Source organism: Ictalurus punctatus, unplaced genomic scaffold, assembly GCF_001660625.3.
Source record: "Ictalurus punctatus breed USDA103 unplaced genomic scaffold, Coco_2.0 Super-Scaffold_100, whole genome shotgun sequence".
Classification (NCBI taxonomy): domain Eukaryota; kingdom Metazoa; phylum Chordata; class Actinopteri; order Siluriformes; family Ictaluridae; genus Ictalurus; species Ictalurus punctatus.
The window spans coordinates 2,280,567-2,300,473 of record NW_026521086.1 but is presented as its reverse complement, the minus strand read 5'-3'; the positions used below and the strand labels follow the sequence as shown (position 1 = coordinate 2,300,473).

The window sequence follows — 19,907 nt, the reverse complement described above, 5'->3', positions numbered from 1 at the left end:
TTTAAATTCAAAATCACGAATCATTTAAAAATATGGACTACAAGTCATTTCTACAAGTGTTCATACAGACAGAAAGACCAGAGATGAAACGGATTTAACAGATACAGGACAATTAGGACAAGGAAAGTGAGAGAACTAGAATTATCATTTTTTTATTTTTATTTTTTTAAAAAATTACAACTGTGTTCAAGATCACAGCAAAAAGACAGTAGAGGAAACAAAGGGAAAAAATATTTCACATTTCCTGTTTAAATTCAACAGTAAAATCTCATGAACTGAAGACATCGTGACTTTTTGAAACCGGTCGTTACATTTTTGAGTCAAACGGAGCAGGTAGTGATGAAGAAGCTGCCTTGAAAGATCATTTCTTTTCCTCGAAGAGTAAAAAAAACAAAAAAAAAAACATGAAATCCTAAATGCATGAAAAATAAACTATGTACATTTTATGTCTAATTACAGTGAACCCTACGGAGAGTGAAGCTCACAGAGGCAAAGTGTTCACGCTACAGCAAATTTCACCGGTTGACGCTAAACTCGCTCACTTAGAAGGTGCGTTTCTCTGTCCCGGGATATTCCTAGCACTGTGTGAAAGCTCCTGAGATGTCCAGCATGGAGACGTGTGTGTATGTTGATGTGTACACAGTACCAATGGTCAGGATGTACTGTTGTGTCCGAGTTTCTCGTTCTCCTGAAAAACACACGTGCGCGCGCACGCACACACATACACACACACACACGCACACACACACACACACACAATGGAATTGTAAAGCAAAACATTGGAATATATATCTTAATCACATCTCATAGTCCTTTTATAGAGTCTGAATCAGTTTGACTGATTCATTTCGAGTTGATTCAGAGTCGAATCACTTTCTAGTGAGAATCAAATACTCATCTCAGTCTAGTTCGTTTGGAAGTGTGCGACTCTCACTAGAAAATTATTCGACTCCGAATCGTCTCGAAACGAATCAAAACCGATTCAGACTGGACAAATGGACTAATAGAAGAGAAAGAGCAACAGGAAAGAGGACAGCCTTCCTGCTGAAAGCAAACTGGATCAGAACCTTACATTAGATTGTTTTCTATATTTTTATTTTAAATCAGTTGTGTTGTTTTTCTTCTTTCTGCACTCGATTGAGGAAACACAGCAATGATAAATAAATAAATAAATTTATCTGTCCAGCTTCCTCCTCTTCGTCCCACAGAATGACGTGTGGGTGACGGATTGACGGATTTAAAAAAAGATGTCTGGGCAAACTGTGACCTCCTCGAGTTAAAAGTGAGCATCCAAGGAAATTTAATGTGTTAACTGCACTACATTCTGCAGTCACAGCACCAGAAAAAATATGTCCATCTACTGTACATGTTAACACACAAAACAAGCTTTTGGAGTATTAGTTACCCTGTCTTACTGTACAAGGCACCTGCAAATAATAAAGCAAGTAATTAAAAGTTCATCTATCATTTCACTTCCACTAATCAGTCTTTTGACCAGTCTAAAAATAAAAAGACTAAAAAGAAACAGACTTAGCAAGAAGAACTGAAGATATGTGGATGATGATGTCTCAGTTCCACCGCAGCTTCAACAGCCCTGGATCTTCTCCTTTAAAGCTTGGAGAAGGGCACGTCTTTCGGACTCTTCTTTTCCAGGGCTGCCTGCGCTGACTTCATAAGATCCTGTTTCTGCAGCATGTTCATGTTCCAAGTAGCCTGGAGACGCAGAGGAGAAATCTCAGATTTCGACCGCTCTACTTTGTGTTTGTGGCCATACTGTGTGTGCATGGGTCTACCTTGAGGCTAAAAATGCTTTTCATGTCTTAAGCAGGTTCTTACCATGTAGTCTAGGCTCTCAGTCACACTGTGGTCTCAGGAGTAGAGGAGGTTGATTTTGGTTCCTTGGACAGCGACGCGACTCCGGCCTGCAATCTCACCTGCTATTTCCAGAGCTCCAGCAATCATTGACTATCAGGGAACACACGACTGCAGAGATGAAGAACAGAACACACACTTGCCTTCATTTATACTAAATAATAAAGCTACATGAAAAAAATACACGGTACAACCCAAAGTCACATTCTTCTGTTATCATTCCATATCTTCCATGTGTCAGTCCAGAATTTCATCTTTTTGTGATCACAGAAATTAACGCAAAATCAAGAAACTCCACAATATTCAGAGGAGCTTCCACTTTTTCAAAGTCACTGCAGATTTGGGCCAAAACATGTCATGACACGTCATCACCACAACAGGCCTTCAGCACAGGTTACTCTACTTCCTGAAAAAGTGCAGACCCGGATACAAGTTACGTTCACATTCATGGGACAATTCACATTCACAGTTCCATTGTAACTGAACTCGGACCACCTTCTACAGGTAGTCTCGGGTTCGGTACCGCAGTGCACTTCCCAGTCCACATTACGACGGTCACATTACCAACTTTTCATGCAAACTGCTCTGTGTTGGACTAAACATCCAGTGGGAAAGCCCACTAGAAGAGCTACACTGCAGAATTTTTCTGTCTAAAAATGAACAAATTTCAGGTTTTGTAGCTCTTCTTTGATAAATGACAAGATGGTAATATCATAAAATAGTTCATCATAAAACTTTGTATTAAAACCAGACATCTGATGCTCACTGTGGTTTATTTAATCTTCAACAAACTGCAAATGTAAATAATTGTTCAGAGTGTGCCCCCTTGTGGTCAACTCTTTCATAGGGGCTTGTATGAGTCAGAACAATCAGCCCATTCTTATCTTCTCATCACTTACTATCTCTATATATGATCATATGGACAAAAATAGCTTGTTTACAGATCTTGGTGTAAACATGTAAGCAAGCAATGTATGGCAAGTTAATGTTCCTCATACCTTCACCTGAAACCAGGCATCCTGTGTGCACAGACGAATATCACAGGCTGTGATTAGATCCACTCCTGCGAAAGAAGAAATCAGATCCACAAAAAAAAAAACTTAGTAATTCAGTCTCCTGCAGCTAAAAGCCCCAGTAAAAGATAACTCTCTGATGGTTAAAGCTTTGCAGGAAAAGTGACAGCAAACAATATGGATGGAACTTCCCAGAGTTGTGGTGAGTGTATGAGATGATGGTACTTAACAGTCCCAACAGACCTGCTTATACACAACCGCCATGCACTGCCACCACCACGGGCTTTGGGCACTGCAGACACATCAAACACAAAGTTCAGTTTATATACCACAATGTATTACTCTAATAGGTTATTGATTGTACAAATACTACATGCATGTAGAACCCCTACATGCTTTGTGTTTAATTTATGTAAGGAATAAACATACGGTTATAGGAAAACAGTCAACAATCCAATGAAGCGGAGTGACCGTTATCACCCTAAAGTAGAACTGCACATTCTGAAGTGTTTTATTCCCCTTATACCACAGCAAGTTGTCAACAAGCGCATTTCTTTATTAATTAAAGAAGATCATGTCATACACATTAATCTATTTTAAAGGCTGATCGACAGTGGATCTTACAGATGCCGATAACCGATAAGTCGGGTAGCACCTACTAATAACCGATTACTACTGAATGAAAATATAACACTCAGTGGAAAAATTAAGTTCACTTTATTACAAAAATAAACAGTACTGACCGTACCATGAAAATGTACTGCACTTTTTCTAATGAAATATATATATATATATATTATATATATATATATATATATATATATATATATATATATATAATATATATATATATATATTATATATATATATATATATATATATATATATATATATATATATATATATATATATATATATATATATTTCATTTATATATATATATATATATATATATATATATATATATATATATATATATATATATATATATATATAGCATCAGACTTTTAATCTGAGGGTCCAGGGTTCAAGTCCCTGTTTGGGTGTTGTAGTACCCTCCAAATCTTCTGAGAGGTCCAGTGAAACCATCTAAGGTGCCTCTTTCAAGCATGTTTTGTTCAGCAAGCAAAATGGGCAAACTAAGGAAACATTCAGCAGGTTGTCAAGTTACTAATGGTTACTAGGTGAGAGTGTTGCTACCTAAGCTTTGTTACCTTTTAGCATGAAGTTGACAAAGACATGGGTGGTCATCATAGAGATTGGAGTCCATATAACAGCATCCTTATTAGACTGCGCAGAAAATCATGGGTCTGTGTGAAAAAGAGCACATTGAATGACCGCGACGTGATTTGAACCTCCTGATCTGGAGTCAGACGCACTTCCGTTGCGCCACGAGGTCCCAGCTCGAAGCCTACAGCGCATCATGGTGCAAGGCATACTTGTTCATCGGCGTGGCGATCAAGACGCATTGGAACTCGGAGACAGGTGGTGGGCTGTGACTGTTGCGACTAGTGTCTGACATCTGGGCAAGAGCTCTTTCAGAGGACAAGGCACGAGCCCTTTAAAGGGATAACCTGCCTGGTTTCCCTTCCCTGGACATTAAGGGAGATTTTCAAGATCAAATGGTAGATCTCACCCCAGTGCGTGAGAGTGAAGCGTGGACAACTTATACCTGAAGCGCAACTCAGGGACTCAACTGCCTATGCGATAGAACCATGGTTCAGCCTTCTTCTGGGTAACTTCACACATTGACCATTTGTACGAGGCCTTTGTGTCATTATACGTGTCAGACGATGGGCAATCAGTGGCAAAGGTGGCGTGAACCTGCTTTTTGCGAGGCATACAGAGCCAAGATTACACGTCAGTCTGTGGTGTGGAATTAACGTGTTTGTTAGAAATTTTGGTCTCCTTGTGCAGAAAAGCCAAGTTTAATTAAAAATGCTGATGCTATTCTACTTGTTCTCATACCATGACACGAAGGCATTCCTTGAACCAAGACAAGCCTCCAGAGTGAGCCTTACGAACAAGAGTTATGCTGGTAACGATTTCCAAGCGACATGCTGGTCAAAAGTGTGCTAGTTGTAAACAAAAATACGAACAAGGTCGTTAAACAGAAAGCACTGGGGTTAAGTTGATCTCAACTTAGAAACTGGCCAACATAATAGATAGGACCAAAGTTCAACATTCTCTTGGTTAACGTCACCATTTTACAGGTTTCACAAGAACCTTGTCTCTTTGTATGTCTCAGACTGCAGGCAGTCAGTGGGTAAAGAAGTATGAAGGACAGAGCCGTGGTTGAACCCTGTTGGTTTGTATCCTTGAATAGTGGTGCTGAGCTGTGTTAATAGTTTGTAGAAAGCCATGAGAACCAGATGGGATGCGCCCTTTCCAAGCCAAGGGCTGAGCACCATTTATGTCTGTGAGAACCGTTGAACTAGAGCGTCCACAGGCCTGACCTACAAGCTCGAGGGTAAAGTGCGCTCTCTCTCTCTCCTCGAGCCCAGGTAGCTCAGTCGGTAGAGCATCAGACTTTTAATCTGAGGGTCCAGGGTTCACACAGTCAAACAGTCCCTGTTTGGGTGTTGTAGTACCCTCCAGATCCTCTGAGAGGTCCAGTGAAACCATCTAAGGTGCCTCTTTCCAGCATGTTTTGTTCAGCAAGCAAAATGGGCAAACTAAGGGTAAACATTTAGCAGGTTGTCAAGTTACTAATGGTTACTAGATGAGAGTGTTGCTACCTAAGCTTTGTTACCTTTTAGCATGAAGTTGACAAAGACATGGGTGGTCATCATAGAGATTGGAGTCCATATAACAGCATCCTTATTAGACTGCGCAGAAAATCATGGGTCTGTGTGAAAAAGAGCACATTGAATGACCCCGACGTGATTTGAACCTCCTGATCTGGAGTCAGACGCACTTCCGTTGCGCCACGAGGTCCCAGCTCGAAGCCTACAGCGCATCATGGTGCAAGGCATACCTGTCCATCGGCGTGGCGATCAAGACGCATTGGAACTCGGAGACAGGTGGTGGGCTGTGACTGTTGCGACTAGTGTCTGACATCTGGGCAAGAGCTCTTTCAGAGGACAAGGCACGAGCCCTTTAAAGGGATAACCTGCCTGGTTTCCCTTCCCTGGACATTAAGGGAGATTTTCAAGATCAAATGGTAGATCTCACCCCAGTGCGTGAGAGTGAAGCGTGGACAACTTATACCTGAAGCGCAACTCAGGGACTCAACTGCCTATGCGATAGAACCATGGTTCAGCCTTCTTCTGGGTAACTTCACACATTGACCATTTGTACGAGGCCTTTGTGTCATTATACGTGTCAGACGATGGGCAATCAGTGGCAAAGGTGGCGTGAACCTGCTTTTTGCGAGGCATACAGAGCCAAGATTACACGTCAGTCTGTGGTGTGGAATTAACGTGTTTGTTAGAAATTTTGGTCTCCTTGTGCAGAAAAGCCAAGTTTAATTAAAAATGCTGATGCTATTCTACTTGTTCTCATACCATGACACGAAGGCATTCCTTGAACCAAGACAAGCCTCCAGAGTGAGCCTTACGAACAAGAGTTATGCTGGTAACGATTTCCAAGCGACATGCTGGTCAAAAGTGTGCTAGTTGTAAACAAAAATACGAACAAGGTCGTTAAACAGAAAGCACTGGCAAGATCAAGACAGATCTAAATAAACAATAAAGTTCCAATGAACAGTAAATCTACATTTTGTCCTCCTCTAACTTGTTCATTACTCGTAATACAGATTAAATACGCGTGGGACAGATGCTGTAAACTATGGATCTGATCCAATGTTATTTGGGAACAAAGATCAATCTGAATTCTCTCAACATAAATGTTGTGTGTGTAGTTTGTTATCAGACTGTCTAGACGTACATCGCACATCTGATGAACGAGATTTCCTCTCCCGTGCTGTGATGATGGCTGGACACTAGGACTTAATGGCATATACTGTAGAAAGGTCATAGAGAACATAGAGAAATCTCATTGGGAATTAAGTCACCTTTGACGTTGCCTTTTATTATGATCACAACCAGACAGTTATATTGTTTCTGAGTTTAATAATAAGATTAATGTTTAGACTTTTTTTATGCTGAAGAAGCAAAAATCTAAGTAACCCTTAACCTTCAGACTGATGATTTGCAATGTCTGAACACGATGCTTGAAAAGAAAAATGTATAACGAACTTGAAAAGGTGGAAAGGGGTTCTATGAATTAGTAAATGGGTATCTCTCTCTCTTTATATCGCCATTACAGCAGTGTTTAAACAGATACATAGCAGACGAATATACATATAGACAGTTTTATTTTGTACACGCATACCAACTTAATCTTCACCTATCATCGTTCCCTGTTAATGAAATCGGTCCGTACCTAATAAAACAGTTTAAGTCACTAACCAAAGTAAGTATACAATCTGAAGCTATGATAAAAGAACAAAAACAATGAACCTTTCTAAAAGAAATTCCTAAATCCTCTGACCAAGTATATGGCTGTACCATCTGTCTATTAAATAAATGCCGGTCCTTCATGCTGAAAAAGAAGGATCCGAATATAATACCGGTAGTTTGGCACTGTGACTCAAAAAGTTGTTTTATATCTGACATCTGAAAGCTAACTACTGTTCCCCAACTGCCGTACAATACTGATGATGCTCTTACAGTTAAGAGGGCTGAACGGCAGACCTTGTTAAATAATATTTTATGTTTCTTCCTCATAATGTGTTATATTTTATAAATATATTCTTATACATCTCATATTACATTTTGCCTTTTCTTATACGTTGAAATGGGATAAGAGGGGATCGATGCTGGTGCGAAGGTGATCCTGCACACGGACACGTCTTTGTAACTGTAAGGGACGAGTCAACGTAATCCTTCACATGGTATTCATAAGGTGCCATAGGTTTCTGCTTCTCTATGGGTCATGCTGAAGTTTGAACAAAATGGTTTGACTTAATATCCGCAGCAGTAGTGCACAAGTCATTTCTTCCTAATTTTTTTATTAACTTTTATTGTATGCCTAAATGCAATAAAAGTTATTTGCCAGATTCAGATGCTCCTAAACAAATTATTATAAAGTATGAGTTGGTAACTGATCAACAAAGACTGTACTATCATTTCTAATATAATGCATTAAATATGGACCACTATTTTCACTGAAATGTTTCAGAGATTTTATTTATTTTTCACTAGTTTACACTAAATGTCTAATATTCTGTTCTGTTGGAAATATGCCTGAACTGTTATCCCCATCCCACCCACCCCCCCAGATCAGTAGTGGGTAAAGACAGACTGGTGATCTGATCTATATTATATATACGTGTACCATAGATAACGCCTCTCTGAACGCCATGGTGGGACGTTCCCGAGCTGAAGTACTGTACAAGTCCTAAGCATTAGATCACCCCAATTACTCTTGTATACTCTTTCCATACCATCGTGATCTTTGCCTGACGAAACCATACACAAACATATTTGACATTTGGGGCCTAATTCTAAAATCACCAGATACCAAATGCACAACCGTTTTGTCTTGCTGCCATCACAAAATAAAAATGTTTAAACCATAAGTAACGTAGTCACGGAGGGTGTATATATTTTTCCACACTACATGAAGTTTGGGGATCCTTATAGACTGTGGAACAGAAATGTACTCAGTGTGTCTCCGCCGTTTTATTTCATATTGGAGTACAGCCATTTTTCTTTTTTACCATTAAGGATGAAACACTTGTTTCTTTTAAAACGTCGTCTTTAAATGTTTTTCTACCTCCTAACTAAACCCTCCGACTTAAGACAGGATCTCTGGAGCTGTTGACGCCCTGCTCAGGGTTAAACAACAACGTCTTTACATTACCTTCATTAATAAATTGTCAAACTAACCTCTTGGTTTTTAAAAAAATTAAAAAATTTTGTAGCAAAAGTCAGGTCCTCTCTCATTTCAACAGGTCCTCTTGTTGGTGAATACACAGCAATCTTCTAAGGGTATTAGGATTTCTCGGAGCAGACATTAACAGATTGTTGCAGAGTTTCTTCTGTGTTTTAACTACGACGTCTTAACCACTATTTTAACGCTGAGACACACGACTCCCTTTAATTCGTTAACAAACACATTTGTAAGAATTCTGGTCAGCAAAACCCCCCAAAAGAACACCTGTGTCTCTCTCTCTCACACCCACCCCCGCACACCCACATGGTCACCAGAGGTCATAAATGTACTGCTGGGACACGGGATGTCAAAGCATAGACGAAAGCTTATGTATTTAGCGACAGTTCTGTGTAAGTATCCTCGTTGGCGGACCATTTTCTGAAATCTCGTTTATAGTTTAAACAAAATGCACGACTCTTTTAAAACACCGTCTTTAAAAAAGGTTTTTCACCCTTAAATTAACCTGGTTAGCAGGTAGGATATGTAATACATATTTTCATTTTCTTCAGACATATTGTCACTTCAGTCTTAACAACGAATAACACCGATGGTTTTGACCTTTCTTTCAGTAAAAGAGAACAACGACATCATACAGCCTTGAAGGACTGTAGAAATGTTTTACACATCACAGTGTTTTTCTCAACAACGTAGCCAATAAACAGTTCAATTATTTCACAAACCTCAGTCTGTTCATTTCTTGACAGAAGGATTACACATAGATCATACACATAGGGAGCTACACATGCATAACATGTCCAAAATTCTAATACATCTATCACATTCAGTCACCAGGTCTAGTATTTTCTGATAGATTAGTTACACAAACTGATAATTACCACAGAAGTAATTTCAGAAACAAAGATTCACTTAAACCACAAATGTACACATTGGTAGGGATCGTTAAACCCTAAAACACACGACTCGTACCTTGATTCATTAACATAAACACACTGTAAGCAGTCTGGTCAGCAAACCCCCAGGAAACACTCGACTCTCTCTCTCTAACACACCCACACACACGCACGCACACCCCCCACACCCACTACGACGTCTTAACCACTATTTTAACACTGAGACACACGACTCCCTTTAATTCGTTAACAAACACATTTGTAAGAATTCTGGTCAGCAAAAACCCCGAAAGAACACCTGTGTCTCTCTCTCTCACACCCACCCCCCGCACACCCACATGGTCATCAGAGGTCATAAATGTACTGCTGGGACACGGGATGTCAAAGCATAGACGAAAGCTTATGTATTTAGCGACAGTTCTGTGTAAGTATCCTCGTTGGCGGACCATTTTCTGAAATCTTGTTTATAGTTTAAACAAAATGCACGACTCTTTTAAAACACCGTCTTTAAATGTTTTTCTGCCTCCTAACCCTTGAAGGACTGTAGAAATGTTTTACACATCACAGTGTTTTTCTCAACAACGTAGCCAATAAACAGTTCAATTATTTCACAAACCTCAGTCTGCTCATTTCTTGACAGAAGGATTACACATAGATCATACACATAGGGAGCTACACATGCATAACATGTCCAAAATTCTAATACATCTACCACATTCAGTCACCAGGTCTAGTATTTTCTGATAGATTAGTTACACAAACTGATATTTACCACAGAAGTAATTTCAGAAACAAAGATTCACTTAAACCACAAATGTACACATTGGTAGGGATCGTTAAACCCTAAAACACACGACTCGTACCTTGATTCATTAACATAAACACACTGTAAGCAGTCTGGTCAGCAAACCCCCAGGAAACTCTCTCTCTCTCTCTCTCTCTCTCTCTCTCTCTCTCTCTCTCTCTCTCTCTCTAACACACCCACACACACGCACGCACACCCCCCCCACACCCACATACACACACACACACACCTCAGATGTGTAGGACAATGTGTATAGGCCTACAAGACATTCCCCGGAAATTGTGTCTTCTAGTTTAAACAAAACTCTCGATTCTTTTAAGCAGCATTTTACATCCTAAAGGGTTAGGTTTAGAAGGCATGTAATACGCGCGTTTCTTATAAAACACCGTCTTTAAAATGTTTACCTCCTAAAGGGACCTATTTAGAAGGTATGTAAAAAGTTTTTTTTAATTATTTTTTCTTTTTTACATTTCTTCGGGTATATCAATGTTTTAGAGTATTTATTTCAGTAAAGTTTTATTCAAAGTCATGTCATTTTCTCAAAAAGTGCAATCAATAAAGTTGAATTTATTTCACAAGCTTACATTCTGCTCATTTATGTTCACATTCAACCATCGTGTATTTTCTAACAGCGGAGCTATACAAAACAAACCCCCACAATCTAAATTTAATGTGTGTTTGCAAGATAAAAATTCTAATTTATTGAATTAATTAAATATTTAAAGTTGTACACATTATTTTGATGAGTGGTGTTGACATAATAATGTTGATAATTACATCAACTTAATATTGTGTGTAATTTCTGCGTTAATTGATTTAAAACAAAATTTACGTTGTAGTACATTTACATTTATTCATTTAACAGAGTGTTAGAGGACCTGTAGACTGAACAAATACTAAGTACATTACAATGTGATTATCATTTCACTTACCATTAAATTCTACTAAAGCAATGAATTTGGGGCATGTTCTCAGTTGCGATATGACCGATAGTGGACTCGTGTATAGGCTACACCTGCTAATACATTTGATGGACTATTTTGCACTAGTACACGTAGCTAATGCTAGTCATATTTAGCAGTGTCATTTGAATATCCACTCTTTAGTTTACCGTAGCAGTGGAAAAGAAGGAAAAAGTTTCATTTGACAAATCTGTTCATCTAGACAGGGCTTTTCATTTGTGCTATAGGAAAGATAAGCATGATTACATTTCTGCTTATTCATGTAAACCTCAACTACATTGTGTAATCTAATTTCATGTATTGATACATTTTTTATTTTATTTTTAAAAATCTTTTGTCATTCGCACGCGTAGCCTTCGAGCTCCACAGCCTTTGGACTGTGGATAGTTCTATGAGAGATAAAAGTAGTAGACACAGAGTGTTTATTTTTTGTCTATATTGTTCATTTCATTCAGTGCTTTAACGTCTATAAATCCTGCAGAGATGTTACGTATGAGATTTGTAATGTAAATCACGCTGGATTTTACTTACTATTGTTATAAAACTTAAAGGCAGTCATTTTTCCTGGATTAAAAGACTGCATTCTACTGCAGACAATCTAAATGGAGAAACGTAATTTTAAAAATGATTGTCAACTTAACAACTTGTGCTCATAATTATGGTAATTTAGTACATAACACTTAAATTCCTTTTAAATAATGTGAAAATAAAGTGCGTTTGTGTGCGTCATATTTTTGTTTGGATGTGGGATACACATGGCCGTACCAGGTATGGTCACGATTTGGATGTGAACCAGATTTAACAAAACTATATATATTCTTATGACCTACCACAGAGAGCTTCATATTCTATGTGAAGAGGAAAATCATGAGTATGCAACTTTTGTCTGTGTGGGGTGGGGTGGGGTGAGGTGGGGGGAACAAATGGTCGTACCAGGTATGGTCACGATTTGGATGTGAACCAGATTTAACAAAACTATATATATTCTTATGACCTACCACAGAGAGCTTCATATTCTATGTGAAGAGGAAAAACATGACTATGCAATTTGTGTCTGTGTGTGTGTGGGGTGGGGTGGGGTGGGAACAAATGGTCGTACCAGGTATGGTCACGATTTGGATGTGAACCAGATTTAACAAAACTATATATATTTTTATGTCCTACCACAGAGAGTTTCATATTCTATGTGAAAAGATGTACCAGGTGTGCGCAACGTGTGGGGCGGAAAAACACACATGGCAGCACCATATATGGTCACGAATGGATGTGATCCAGATTTAACATAACTATTCATATTTTTATGATCATGACCTTTGATCTAGATATAGAGAGTTAGAATGTGTATCTTTTTGACCTTTGACCTATACCTGTCAAAACTAGGGTTACAATATATACAAACTATCTTCTCTCTCTGATGTCATCTTTGTCGGTGGTTTCTTGCCCATTGGGCAGTTTCAAGTGGCTGATGGACTTCTTTTCTCTGTTTTTTTCTCCAGCGCGAAGAAGAAAGATGTAGATGAGTCCATTTTATTATATTGTATAAACTTAGTGCGCACCATGGCACCTTGATTTCTCTCGTCATACAAGTTTTTCAGAAGAATTTTGTTCTTCTCCAGCGTTACTTTTGTTCTTGTTTCTTCTTCTTCGCTTATTGAGCTGCTGAGTTTCAGTATTTCCTTTTCAAGAAAGTTGATCCTTTCCTTGATTTCTCTGGTGCTATTTTCCGTGTATTGTTGGCAGAAGATCTGAACCTGAACTTTGCCAATGTCTCACCACTGGTTTACTGATGTATACTGAACCTTTCTCTCTCTCTAAGACTTCCAGAAAAGTGTAAAGGCGTGAATAAAGTGATGATCCTGTAATAACCTGTTGTTAAAATGCCAGTGATGTTGACGGGAAGTGCTCAGTGTGGTAGTGACAGTGACAGAAATGTAATGATGATCAGAAAGATGAGTGGGATGAATATAACAGTTATAAAATCTGCCTCTGTTGAATTTTTGAGTATAAAGTCTATCGAGTCTTGCTGCAAGAATCTTTCCGGGAGTTGATTTTAGCCAAGTGTACTGCCTGTCCATGGGTAGAGTTTCTCTCCACACATCTACTAAATTATGGTTTTGTACCATGCTTCTAAGTGCTTCTGCTAAGCGAGGATGAGGTTCGCCATGATTCCGATCTACACTCTGATTCAAAGTGCAGTTGAAATCTCCAGCTAAAACGATGATCCTTTCTTGAGGGATATCTGAGATGGCTTTATCCAAAAGATTAAAAAAACGGACGCGTTCTGTGCCAATGTTGGGAGCGTAAATGTTAATCAGGGAAAGCGAGAGTTCGTGTAGATCAAGATCTACTCTCTGCATCCTTCCAGGTACAATTTCTACTGCGTTTATTGCTTGTTCTCGAATATCTGCAGAGAACAATATAGCAACCCCAGCGCTCATGTTTGAGCCATGACTGTGAAAAGCCTGACCTTTCCACTCACTTAACCACTGAATTTGATTACTGTTGTCTGTATGTGTTTCTTGTAGAAATACTATGTTAGCCTTCTTTAGGAACAGAAAATTAAAAAGACTGAAACGCTTCTCAGCACTACGGCATCCATTAAAGTTGAGTGAGCCAATGTTTAGAGAGGCCATGTTTTTTTTTTATTTAAGTTAACATTGCCCCTTCTTTTTGAACTTGTGTTGTATCGTCTTTTTCACTTTTAGCATAATTTTTTTCAGATGGTAGTGTTTTTGTTGGTCAAGTTCTTCAAGGGTGGCATTTTGCATTACTACGTGACATGACAAATAAAAACGTGAGAGATCGGGAAAGAAGGTTTCAATTTTGAGTTTCTTAACCCCTTTTGTCAGATCTAAAAAAAAGCATTTATCTGTAATGTGGTAAGCAGCTGAGAACTACTGAAAGTTTTGTGTAGTCTAGCTATCATTCCTGAGGAATCAACATCCTCATCAGAGCTACTCTCTAGATCTTCAAGTTTGTTTTCTGAGCCATCACGCTGTGAGCTTTCTAAAGCCATCTCAGAACAAGTTTCCTGCATTTCCTCCTCTAGCTCTAGTGAAACGTTAGGATCAGCCTCTGGATGAACAGGCTGTGAGAGCTCCTCATTCCCCGTGAGGTCGGTCTGACACAGGGACCGAGGCTGTAAGTGCACTTCACTCCCGGTGGGATTTGTCTGAGATAGGGACCGAGGTTGTGGGGGAGGAGGTACTTGCTTTTTTACAGTTTTTTTCCATTTAATGCTAGGGTTACGTTGTGGAGCTGGGTCAGTGCTGTGGCCCGTTGGGGTTTCAGCAGTGTTGACAGTGTTAGGTGTGACATCTGTCTCGGGTTGGTTAGTGGGAGTTTCTGCCTCGAGTTGCTCAGTAGGACTCGTCACCGGCACTGCGCGAGCTGTAGACACGCTCGGCTGCCCAGCACGCGCTGGGTCTGCCCAGCACGCGCTGGGTCTGCCGGTGTCTCTACCTGTGTGCTCTCCTGTCTGCTCGGACATGTCTGTCTGACATGGCCGTGTTCGCCACACACGAAACATCTCATCTGTTCGGAGCTGATGAAGATGGTGTAATCTTTATTCTCCAGCGTTAGTGTAACAGAGAGAGAGAGCGGCTCGTGTTGTGTGTTTAGGATCATGTAGGTGAAATGGCGGAAAGACATGACGTGTTTAATGTCCGGGTTTTTTAAACCCAACGGAATCATTTTGATCGGTGCTGTTAACTTTCTGTAGTGCTCGAGCACACTTTTTAAAGTTTCATTTTTAATAAAAGGAGGCACATTAGACAGCACGATTTTCTTAGAGACACCGGAGAGTGGAAACACACGAACATACTCATTGTTTATCATTAGCCCCTGTTCAATTAGTGCATCAGCCATTTCAATTTCGGCAAGAAAAACCACCACTGCTTTGTTCATCCGAGAAGCTGATCTGATTTTTAAACCACCAACCTGATTACTGAAAGCGGTGAGAACTTCTTCAATTGGTATAGAATCATCCGGCGTACATTTACACCCATGTCTCAGGGTCAGACGAGAGAAATCTCCATTTAACTCCATTTTGGAGCGAGTTCTGCCGACAATAGTCGGCTCACACATTGTTAACTTCACTAAAGCTCTTACTTTAGAAGAAAAAAAGCTAAATAAGAAAACAGAAAAGAAAGTATTTGAAAAAGCATTACAAACACTCAGACGTGCTCTAGCCACCTGTACTCTCGCCCGCTACCCACAATCCTGAGAGAGAGAGAGAGAGAGAGAGAAAATTGAATTTCAAAGGCCTTTTATTTACAAGCTTTTAAAAACTACATCGACCTATTTCGGTCCCTCAAAGTCATTGCAAATGACCCTAAAAGAAAAAAAGTCAAATAAATTTACATATATATATATATATATATATATATATATATATATATATATATATATATATATATACACATTTATATATTATATATATATATATATATATAAATTGATATTTATATATATATACATTTATATTATATATATATATATATATATAGATAGATAGATAGATAGATAGATAGATAGTTAAAATAATTCTCCTTCCAGTTGCCTTTAAAACCAACAGGGAGTAAAGAATATAAAAAAGCAAACAAGTGTCAAACAGTATGTACACAGTCTTCTAAAAGTTGATGAAATCTCACTTTTTCTTCTGCAACCACACATAATGCCCCTTCCAGACACCATATATTCTCAAATGGTACAAAGTCTTTCATCTTTTGGTAAAACTTAAAATCGATTAATATCCTAGATTTTAACAGAATCACAAAAACCACTAAAATACTGTCCCCTGAATTTGACTCAATTCTGTTTCTCCTGCTGACATATATGGCCATCTTTGCCTGCCCTATGATAAAATTTATCAACTGACACTTAAACCTTTTTTTTGAGAGTATTTACAACCAAAAATAAAAGTTTCGATTGTAAAACTCTCATTAAAATGGCCAAGCAGTCTCTGTAAAACAGTAAAAAGAGGCTTCAATCTCACACAGTGCATAAACATGTGAAAAACAGATTCTCTCACGGCACAGAAAGGACCTTCGTAACTCACATCAGGGTTTAAAACACAGATAAAAGAATTAACAGCCACTGCACCGTGTAAAATCCTCCACTGTAAATCCCCACACTTTTTTGTTAATGGTGACTTGTACAAGGCTCTCCATTGTGGCTTTACATGTTCCTTTATTTGTAGAACTGAACGCCAAGGTGTGTCGACTCTTTTGTCCAGAAACTGTTTATTTAGAGATAGTACACACATTTTGTACAGTTCTTTCCCAGAAGGTAACTTGGGACCCACAAAACTTAGTTTTTCAGATTTAAAAAACACACCTGAGCACTCACGTACATTCGCCGAGACACTAAAATCCGGAAAAGGATCTTGGTCATTGGGACTACTTAACCTTCCGGAATGTTCCTTCAGCATGTTCAGGACCTCTTCAGTCAACAGGGACCTCCATTCCACAAGGAACTGCGTGACTACACGGACTGACCTCATCTTTATGTGTCCAGCAACTGCCACCGTGTTCCTAAACTCCGGTCCTGCTAAGGTCAGTAGGTCACCCAGAGTGACGACTCCAGCCCTGTGGAACCCCTCCGTAAGCGCAGGAAACGGCTTTCTTTGAAAAACATCTAAAATGGAACCATTTATGATTGGCTCCTGCAGCAGCCAGTAGAGAGAACTTGTGCATTGTACTCTCTGCACTGTTAAAAGTCCCCACACTTTAAAAACATTACGGTAAAAAACAGGAAGTTTCCTGATGTCCATCTTTTTCGGGTCCATCCAGAAAAGAGGTTTATTTAAATCCAGTCCTTCAAGTGTCCGTAAAATGGCACATGCTACAGCCTTCCAGTTTGCATTTACAGGTCCATGTAGCAGCCTTTACACAAACTGTAACCGAAAGGCTGCAGTCCTGCTCTGCAGGTGCACCAGTCCATGTCCCCCTTCATCCTTGGGGAGAAACAGAACACTCTGTGGAACCCAGTGTAGACTGTCCAAAAAAAATTAACCAAAATTGACTGGATTTTAGATAAAATGTGTATTGGGGGATCGATGCACGCAAGCCTATGCCAGAGGGATGATGCTACCAGGTTGTTAATTATAAGCACACTGCTTTTGCATGAGGTGAAAATTTCTCCAAATATACACAAGGTCACAGGACTTCATTAACTCGACTAACCTTCTACGTGATGGCATATGGGGCTCTACATGATTCCTGTCCATATCCAGCTCTGTACAATTAAAATCCCCCTCTAGAATTAAAAAATCATCAGAGTCACAATTCTTCAGGACATCATCTAAGGTTCGTAAAAATAACATTCTTTCAATGGCTGTGGTTGGGGCATAAACACAAACAAAAACAACCCACCTATTCTCATATTGAGCTCTAACCTTTAACAGTCGACCCTTTATGATTTCATCAACTTTTCATCAACAATAAGAACAGGGGATAAAATTATGGGGAAATAAAATAGCTACTCCGCCACTGGTAGATGTCTTATGGCTTAAAACGGATGACCCTTTAAACTCCCTGGCCCAGTCAGCAGCATTACTGGCATCTGTGTGGGTTTCCTGAGCAAAGATGACATCAATTTTCTTTTGCTTCACCGTTTCAAATAACAAAAATCTTTTATTTCTTTCCCTTGCTCCATTTAAATTCAACGAAGCGATTCGAAACTCACTCATAAATATGAGGAAAAATAATAGATTTACGTACATGATGTCTAGGATTGACTATCACAACCGTTATTGTCTAACATTACATTGACTTTTGTAAGGATTTTTTTTAGACGGTATCCCTCCTGATCAGTGAAACCCCCTTCTGACATAAACCCACGTGTTTTTTTTAATGAGCTGTTCCACATCCGGAAAAAACTCGTCTATCCTCACATTCCTAGCATGCTTAGTCTTTTTCAGAAAAGCCTTGATGTCGTCCACACTATATTCATGGCTCGAAAAGCCACTTAGATTTACACTACATGTAATACTACAGTCAGACGCTTCGCTGTCGCTCTCTACCTCCACAGAATTGCGACATCTTTCCTCTTAGCCTGTGCATGAGGACGATTTCTCTGTCTCTTTCTCTGGGGCACCTTGAACACATTCTCTTCTGTATCCATATGAGAGCTATCATCCACAACTTCATCAACAAGGGACAGATCCACACTATCTAGTGACACCATAGTGACCTGTGTATCCTTATCACCTAAATCCTGCTCAGTCTCAGCCTTCTCTTCTTCACCTGGTTTAGCACCGACACCCTGGTGAGAGGGGCCAGCTTCAGGTGTCTCCACCTGAGAAGGTGCTGCTGTTCCCTCTCCCGGTGTGTGGGCCCCATCCACCCCAACACCCTCTCCAGCAGTAACCTCGTTACCAGCGGCCGCGTTAGCATTATCATTATTTTCGGGATTTACCCGTTTTTCCGGACAGGCCCTCACCAGATGACCAGATAAACCACACCCACAACACTTCATTGTAGTAGTAGTAGCATAAATAACATAATTATAAAAAAAAAAAAACATAATTAAAACGACATGTTTTACACGAGAGGATTTACTTGTAGTTGCTATCTTCTTGATCTGGGAGACCGGTTTTCCATAGCGGGATAGAGTTTGGGACAGAACCTCGTCCTTAATAAAAGGAGGAACATTCGACAGGATGACTTTTTTACACAGGGTTGATAAAGGAAGCACTAAGTGGAACACATCATCAATCACAACTCCACTGTCCACCATGTCGTTTGCCAACTCCACCGTTTTCAGAAACAGAACGACGGCACTATTCATCCGGGCCGCAGACAGAATGTTGTCGTATCCAACACTCTCCCCCACGGCCAGACTAACCTCCTCAACGCTGGCGGTAGTGGCTACTTTAATAGCATGCCGCCGGGTGAGAGAATTATACTTCCCCGTACCTGAGGCAGCCATGCTTCCCAACCATGGAAACAGCCGCCCAGGCCAGCGAGAAACACACACAAACACACACACCTGCGCACACACACACACACAACAAACAAGAGTAAATTAAGACTCCCTCAGAAACCAAAGACCTAAAAGGAAATCGTATTTCTTAAGAAAAAATAGATCGAAAAATGAACACGCGAACTTTGGAGCAGCGGCCTCGGCCACGCTCCGCACACACTCACTACCGCTCCCACTCTGCCCACTCACTCAATCCATGCGCACACAAGAGAGAGAGAAAGAGAGAGAGAGAGAGAGTGTCTGAGTGTGAGAGACAGTGAGAATGTCTGTGCGAGAATGTCTGTGTGTTAGAGAGAGAGAGTGTCTGTGTGAGAGTGTGTCTGTGTGTGTGAGAGACAGAGTGTGTCTGTGAGAGAGAGAGAGAGTGTGTGTCTGTCTGTGTGTGAGAGTGTGTCTGTGTGAGAGAGAGAGTGTGTATGTGTGAGAGAGAGAGTGTGTCTGTGTGTGTGAGAGAGTGTGTGTGAGAGAGAGAGTGTGT

General features: G+C 39.8%; 1 long non-coding RNA gene across 1 annotated transcript; it reads right to left on the bottom strand.

Annotated features, from left to right (window-relative positions):
- Positions 1-541: 541 nt before the first annotated feature.
- On the bottom strand, positions 542-3,337 carry LOC128629685 (uncharacterized). The gene is made up of 2 exons (XR_008394043.1): positions 1,837-3,337; positions 542-1,713 (listed from the first exon to the last, which is right to left on the bottom strand). It is a non-coding gene; the product is annotated as an uncharacterized LOC128629685 (long non-coding RNA).
- Between the last annotated feature and the right edge of the window lie 16,570 nt (positions 3,338-19,907).